The following is an 8,449-nucleotide window of genomic DNA, read 5'->3' as shown; positions in this document are numbered from 1 at the left end:
TGTTCCTTTGAAATTTGCTTGATAGCTCAGGTCTGGTTAAACTGATCCATTTCAGCTTGCTTGGCTTTGCTCCACCTACTGGCTATTTTAATAAATGCACTGCTTCTCAATGCTTTTCAATAGCAGTCACATGACTGGAAAAAAAGGTTGTTATTCTGAAACGGTGTAAATTGAACCGTTGTAAAACTAGGGCCACCTGTATATATATATATATATATATATATATATATATATATATATATATATATATATATATATATATATATATATATATATATATATATATATATATATATATATATATATATATATATACTGTGTAAAAATACAGAAATATTAATTGGTATATAGAGATTATAGATATAATCTAATATCTAAAAAGGATGGATGAAGAATGTTAAATTTTCAAGCCATCTATGATGACTCAGATAACCGGGGCAGTTTGCTATAGTGTGCTGTTTTTTTCCAGCAGGTTATGATGCTAACTATATTCACAGAACAAACTAGAACTAGATTAATTAAATTTTCTGGGTATGGTAGAGTAAAATCAGAAGGGGACTGCTTTATAGGGAAGGTAGGTTGCACAGTTTGATTATTATTTTTTTATAATAAGGTTGGTTTGAAGATGCCATTAAGCAATCATATATATTTAGTTCCCAAGCATATAAACTATAAAAGACTGAAGTTTAAAAAAACAGTAGAGTGAATTGTGAAATGGTCACAATGGAAAATGTAAACAGACAGGGGGAGAAGTGACATCGCAGTGACAAGGATTAGGACACTAAATAAACAGGCTGCATGTCAGTCATTGACAAGAGATGTGAGATCCCCTCAGTACACTCTGCTATCATTTTGTTATAATCACACAAATCAGACTGACAGAGCCTTTTAGCAGACTACAAAACTGTGAGTATAGACTTTTTAAATAATACTTCTGTATATCTTTGTGCTTAAAAGGGACACTGCTTGACTTTTTTTTTGTTTAAAAAGATAGATAACACCTTTAATACGAATTCCCGCAGCTTTGCACAACCAACATTGTTATATTAATATACTTTATAAACTCTAAACCTAAATTCCTGCCTGTTTCAAAGCCCCTACAGGCCGCCTCTGATCTCAGTGCATTTGATTAGCTTTTCACAGCCAGACAGTGTGCCATATGGATAACATTCTACTCACTTCTGTGGAGTTATGCATGAGTCAGCACTAATTAGCTAAAATGCAAGTTTGCAAAAAGCACTGAGATAAGGGACAGTCTGCAGAGGCTTAGATAAAAGGTAATCACAGAGGTAAATAGTGTATTAATATAACAGTGTTGGTTATGCAAAACTTGGCAATGGGTAATAAAGAGATTGTCTATATTTTGATACAATACAATTTTCAAGTAGATTGTCCCTTTAACCTGTATGTATTTATATTCATTTGTATTTGTTCCCAATTCCAGACTGCAGCTTTGAAGGTAAATAATATATTCAAATTTATAAATATGGGCATGGATAAAAAGGAAGAAAGCATAACCCTCTTCCTGTCCTCCAACTTGCTTGACCCCCTGCAATCTGGCTTCTGCCCCAACACTCAACTGAAACTGCCCTCACCAAGGTTACTAACGATTTTCTTTCTGCTAAAAGCAACGGCCACTACTCTATACTTATCTTACTTAACCTCTCAGCTGCCTTCGACACAGTTGACCACCACCTACTCCTACAGACCATCAGCTCTCATGGTCTCTGTGACACCACTCTCTCTTGGATCCCCTCTTATCTTTCACACAGGTTCTTTTCTGTGTCATTTGCTGGTGACTCGTTCTCTTCAATGCCCCTGTCAGGTGGAATACCTCAAGGCTCTGTTCTGGGTCCTCTACTCTTCTCCAATTATACTCTTAACTGATTAAACGTATCAACAGCTATAGCATTGAATATCACCTTTATGCTAATGACACCCAGATCTACCTCTCCTGCTCTCTCTCCCTCTGTCCTTTCTAACTTGAGCAACTGCTTATCTAGCATTTCTTCCTGGATGGCCTCTAACCACCTAAAGATTAACATGTCCAAGACTGAGTTCCTTCTAATACCCCCCTCCAACTCTACTCTTATTCCTGATTTTTCTTTCAATGTTGACGGCATCACTATATCCCCATCCCCCCAAGGATCCGGATACGATCAGGATGATTGACACCCCTTGCTAGTGGCCGATTGGCTGCGAATGTGCAGGGGGCGGCATTGCACAAGCATTTCAAAAGAAATGCTTGTGCAATGTTAAATACTGCATATGCTGTCGGCATTTAGCGATGTTGGGGGATATAATCCGCTACAGCGGATCATGTCCGCCTGACAGTTAATAAATTTACCCCCAAGTCTGCTGCCTCACAGTTACACTCTAACGTGTACTTCATCCCCCACATTCAATCACTCTCTTCATCCTGCCGCAACCTCCTACGTAATATTTTCAAAATGAACCCGTTTTTGAGTGCTGACACCACAAAAGCAAATAATTCACTCCCTTGTAATATCCCGACTTGACTACTCCAATAACCTACTCACTGGCATTCCTCTCTCCTGCCTTTCCCCCTTCAATCTATCCTAAATGCCTCTTCCAGGCTAATCCACCTTTCCCATCGCTCTGTATCTAGTGCACCTCTCTGCGAGTCCCTTTACTCCCCATTCACAGAATTAAATAAAAAATTCTCACCCAGCCCTTACCAACGCTGCTCCCCACTACCTATCCTCACTAATTAATAAACATACTCCAGCCCGTTCACTAAGATCCAACAATGACCTGTTCCTTGCATCTTTGATTATCACCTCTTCCCATGCTAGACTGCAGGACTTCTTTTGTGCAGCACCTACCCTCTGAAACATTCTCCCTTACACTGTCAGACTTTCCCCTAATCTGCCTTCTTTTAAATGCTCCCTAAAGACATGTTTTTCTCCCTAAAGACATTGTCTTTTGCCTACCATCCAACTCAGTAACAAATTAATTCCACCTACCTAACAATTGCCCTCATCTAACTATGTATTAACATCATTCTCACCCTTGCAGTCCTCTCCTCCTGTGTCTCGCCCTCCTAAGCTTCTAGATTGTAACTTCCCACGGGAATAGGGCCTTTAATTCCTCCTGTATTTGTTTGTTAAATAGTGTCTAGTCTCTTACAAGATTTGTATATTTTTTTAATTTTAACGAAATGTGCTCATGGACAGCACTGGCACTTTATAAATAAAGTATAGTAATAATAATATTTATTATCATTATTTTTTATTTGCAGTATAGTTAATTATTTTATTTACTATAGTCATCATTAAATATGCCTTTTTATTTACTCATACATTCCTTGTATTATAAGAGTTACATTGATCTGTATTGTTGTTTTAGCCAAGGATTTTGGGTCCTGAATTAGCAATAAATAATGATAATATTAACAGAGATATAAGATTTTGTTATGTATTATGATTATAATAGTTATGGCCCAGATTACAAGTGGTGCACTGATGCTAGCGCAGGACGCTATAAGCAGTATAACTGGACTGTGCTAAAATTAGAGCATAACTTGATATTACAAGGCCATGATAACTCAGATTTACCAGAGAAGGTTTAGCGTTGCTCTAGCGCACCATATATTTTCAAAGGATATTTTGTCTATGCTAAATATCACTGATATTACAAGTTGAAATGTATGGGTTGCTCTCAAGCAAAAGCCCAAATAGCACTAGAAGAATTAGCTTAACTTGAGATCTGAAGTAAAGTGTAAGGGTTAAAAAAAGTTTTACAAAACACATGGAAAACATCTATACTATAATGGCGTTTGTAATGTCCGTCGGCAGTTGCGCACGCATCCTCAATGGAATGTTGCAGCACAAGGCAGCCAAAAGAATTCACCTGGATGCAGCGAAGAATCAATGGATTCTTTCACCACCCTGCCATTTTTGGAATCCACCGGGATGCAGCGAAGGCAAACGGAGCTTTAAAAAAAAAAAAAAACACAGCCCGCACGAAGTATAACAAAAAAAACGAACCTCCCACACGAAGTATTAACACATACACCGCAAACCCACACATCGCCAAATAATAAAGTAATTAACCCCTTAACCGTCAACCACCCACATCGCAATAAGCCTAATTACCCTATTAACCCCAAAAAACCCACATCGCAATAAAAATAATTAACCTATTAACCCCTAAACCGCAAACCCCCCACATTGCAATAAACCTATTTACCCCATTAACCCCTAAACCACCAAAACCCACAATGCAAATAACTAATTAAATTACTAAGTCCCCTAACCTAACACCCCCTAACCTAATACCCCCTAAATTAACACAAATTAACTAAACTAAAAAAATACTAAATTTACAACAACAAAAAGCTAAGATTACAAAAAATAAAAAGGCTAACATTACAGAAAATAAAAAAACAAATTACCAAAGTTTACAAAATTAAACCCAATCCCTATGAAAATAAAAAGTCCCCCCAAAATTAAAACACCCCTACTCTAAGAATAAACTACCAGTAGCCCTTAAATTGGCTTTTTGCAGGGCATTGTCCCAAGATAAACAGCTCTTTTACATTAAAAATACACAAAGTCCCCCCTAACAGTAAAAAAAAAACAAAATAAAAGAACCTAACACTAAAAAACCTAAACTACCCATTGCCCTGAAAAGGACATTTGTTTGGGCATTGCCCTTAAAAGGGCATTTAGCTCTTTTACTGCCCATCCCTAATCTAAATAAAACAAACCCCCCCCAAAAAACCCTTAAAAAATACTAAGTCTAACCCCCAGGTTGGTACTCACCGTTCCTGAAGTCCGGCGGAGAAGGTCCTGTTTCAGGCGGTGAAGTCTTCTTCCAAGTGACGACCTCTTCTTTGTTCTTCCAGGAACAATCCAGCGCGGAGCTGAGGGTGGAGCTGAAGACCGTAGACCCTGGAGTTGAAGACCGGCGTCCCTGGAACAGAAGACCAGCGACTGTGGAGCCATGGAGCATGGAGGATCCTCTTCGTACGATTGCCGCCGTACGCTGAATAGTGAATTCAAGAGAGAGAGAGCAAAAGAGAGGAGGGGAGAGTTCAAAAGAGAAGGGGGAGAGAGAGCAAAAGAGAGGGGGGGAGAGATCAAAAGAGAAGGGGGACAGAGAGTAAAAGAGAGGGGGAGAGAGAGCAAAAGAGAGGAGTAAGAGAGTGCAAAAGAGAGGGGGAGAGAGCACAAAAGAGAGGAGGGAGAGAGAGCAAAAGGGGTGGTGAAAGAATCAACATGGATGGATTCTTTCACCACCCTGCTTTTTTCGGAATCCACATGCTGCATCGAGGTGGATTCCAAAAATGGCAGGGTGGTGAAAGAATCCGCATGGATGCAGCATAAATAGCGTAATCCACCTGGATACATCCGCATGGATGCAGCGTAAACTGCATCCAGGTGGATTCTTTCACCATCCTGCCATTTTCGGAATCCACCTGGATGGCAGGGTGGTGAAAGAATCCACTTGGATGCAGCGTAAGCTGCATCCAGGTGGATTCTTTTACCACCCTGCCATTGTTCCGTCACCACAATAGACTGCCCTTCCGAAAATGGCAGGGTGTTTCGGTGGTTCCATCACCACAAGAGACTGCCCTCTGGGCAGGCTTTCCCACTAGTAGTAAAATAAAGTATTACACTCATATATACACATTTGTAATAGTGTTTTAAAGGGTTAAAAGGGGATATGGTATATGGCAAGGTGTTTAATTGGAAAGGGCTCCAATATAGATAGATATATAGCTAGATAGATAGATAGATAGATAGATAGATAGTCCATTTCAAATACCATGAGCCATGCAATATAATTTTTAATATATTTTAATGTTTAAATATTTTTCTAATAGAAGTACTTGATATTCCTATGTTCTTCACTTTCACTTAGAAAGAAAAAAAATTATTTTTATTTATTGTATAAACAATATATATATATATATATATGTATAAAAAGAATATATATTTAAAAATAAAAAAGAACATTTTCTTCTAAGTTAAGAACATAGGAATGTGAAGTATTCCTAACACACCTTCGGCTGTAACACAGCTGGTCTAGCACAGTTTTGAGTTAGCGCATGTTTTGAGTTAGCTCAGTCTCAGTATCTGGGGTCCTGAGGCTTTTGCTCTCAAACTAGCGTTTCACTTTCAATGAAATCATTAGATTACATAGAGCATGGACATTCTAGTGAAAAGTAAATTGCTTTGTTTCATGACTGCTGGCCGTCAGATCATATTTTAGTGTGTACACTTGACAAGCCATGTGTTTGAGTATAGTTATCATATAACCTGTGATCTTATTGCAAAAATGTCTTGAAAGGAATTTGAAATACAATGCTGTGCATTTCAGCTTTACAGTATGACCTTGTAATGCCCAATAAAGGACAGTAAACACCTCTTGCTTTTGTTTAAATATTGTGTTTTACCCACTCTCCCTGGGAGATCAAATAGCAAATTGGGCAACCTGCAAATGCTGTAGATCAAATAGATAGTTTAGGTAATTTGCATCATTTTTAAAAACCTAAGTTAAATTTTTCCTTTTTGACCACTATAGGGAGCATGGTAAATAGCCACATTGTTTTCCCTTTAAAGTGAATAAAAGTAGAGTAAAAAATAACCATGGTCAACTTCAAGTCTGGTGAGGATGTAGCTTTGCCATTGGGTGAGCATGTGACCCACAAATGTCATGACCCATTTTTAGCTTTACTAATGCTTTTTCACACCTGCTAGAGATCTATCCGCAACATTGTTTCTGACGAAACTGGTTATTTGTACTTTTCCCCCCTTCCTTTTTACTTAGTGAATTTTTAAGTGAAAAATTTCCCAATTGATAAAATAGTCATTGGCCAATTAGGTTCAGTGACATCCCATGACACAATTGGCACCAGATGAATAAAGAGTCATGATGTCTCTCCCAATGTCATGCAAACCCTGCCAGCAATGTTCTGTACACATTTATACCAGTAAATGATATGGTAATATAAAAATAAAATGTTATAATTATTTAGAATATTTGAATTTAACACTATTGTCACATGCTAATTATAACTAATTTGCAGGATTTTCTATTCCAAAACCATTTCAAAAGTTTTGTCAACCCTGAAGCCCATTTATCTAACATTTAGCAAGTGGATTTGTGCAATGTACACACCCCTGTACCTTGCATGAAAAAAAAAATTCAGTTAGAAAACATGTTTTCCGCTGCTTTACTTTTCAAATACTGCACCCTGGACCTGTTGAAAACTAATTGTTCCATATTTCTAGTGGCATTTCTTGGCTGTGTGCATGTTTTGTATGTGAATAGTCTTGTGCATGTTTAGTTCAAATGTTAATAAACCAGATTTCTTTGTGTATGTGTTTAATAAAAAGTTAAAAAATAAACAGCCAGATTACGAGTTTTGCGTTATGACTGGCTCGCTAATAACTTGCAAGTTATTTCCACCGCTCACCTTTAATAGCGCTGCTATTACAGGTTTGCAAAAAAACAGCTTGTGCGGGCGATTTGGTTGTGTTGAGCTCCATACCGCACCCAAATACAAGCAGTGTTTTGACGTGCCCATGCACGATTTCCCTATAGACATCAATGGGGAGAGCCGGCTAAAAAAAGCCTAACACCTGCAATCGCGGAGCGTAAAGCTCTGTAACGCAGCCCCATTGATGTCTATGGGAAAAAAAATGTATGTTTAAACACCCTAACATAAACACAGAGTCTAAACACCCCTAATCTGTCACCCCCGAAATCGCCGACACCTACATTACACTTATTAACCCCTAATCTGCTGCCCCCAATGTCGCTGCCACCTACATAAATTTATTAACAGTTTAAAGTGAGAGAGGGTGGGGGTAGGGCAAAGTATATTATAACAAGAGATTCAGTGGTTAAGGGCAGGTAGCCCAATTTGAGTTTTATAATCTCCTAACCACAGAGACCTCCTGCCACAGATTTAAAGTTAAGGGCAGGATACAACTAATGAATAATTGTAAATAGGCTTACAAGTAGGAGTAGGTAACTTAAATCTGTGAGGAAAATTTCCACCAATGCCCCAGTTGAATCAAGGCTAAATAGTTTTAATTAGAAAAAAATGTTTTTCTCCATTCACACACTAAAGTTTATTAAATCAAAATTTAACCACACATACATTTAGCAGAAGCTAAAGATTAAAAACACTCCACCTAAGTTGAACTAAGATTGTTAAATTAATCTGAAATCAGTATCACTGGTATCTAGCAGCAAAAATTGTAGTTGTAAGCTAAGCCCTTACAATCCGAGGGCTAGTTTAAATTTTAAATTTTTTACAAATTATTGAAGCTGCATTGTACCAGATCAACTAAGGTGAGCAAATTAAAAGAAAAGGGAAAGACAAAGCTTATCCCCAGGACCCCTGACGTACGTTTCTCAAAAAACGCTTCCTCAGAGGGGTGTGGAGCTGCTGCAAAATGCTCTATTTATG

At 38.0% G+C, this 8,449-nt stretch overlaps 1 protein-coding gene across 1 annotated transcript in view; it reads left to right on the top strand.

The window, feature by feature from the left end:
• The first annotated feature begins 773 nt into the window (after positions 1-773).
• The window catches only part of LOC128652086 (mitochondrial ornithine transporter 1), a 31,279-nt gene continuing 23,603 nt past the window's right edge, over positions 774-8,449 (top strand). The window contains exon 1 of the mRNA XM_053705033.1: positions 774-906. The gene's annotated coding sequence lies outside the window, so the exon portion shown is untranslated. The remainder of the gene's footprint in view (positions 907-8,449) is intronic.

Source organism: Bombina bombina, chromosome 3, assembly GCF_027579735.1.
Source record: "Bombina bombina isolate aBomBom1 chromosome 3, aBomBom1.pri, whole genome shotgun sequence".
NCBI lineage: Eukaryota > Metazoa > Chordata > Amphibia > Anura > Bombinatoridae > Bombina > Bombina bombina.
The sequence above is the reverse complement of the archived record's forward strand: the minus strand, read 5'-3'. Positions and strand labels throughout refer to the sequence as shown.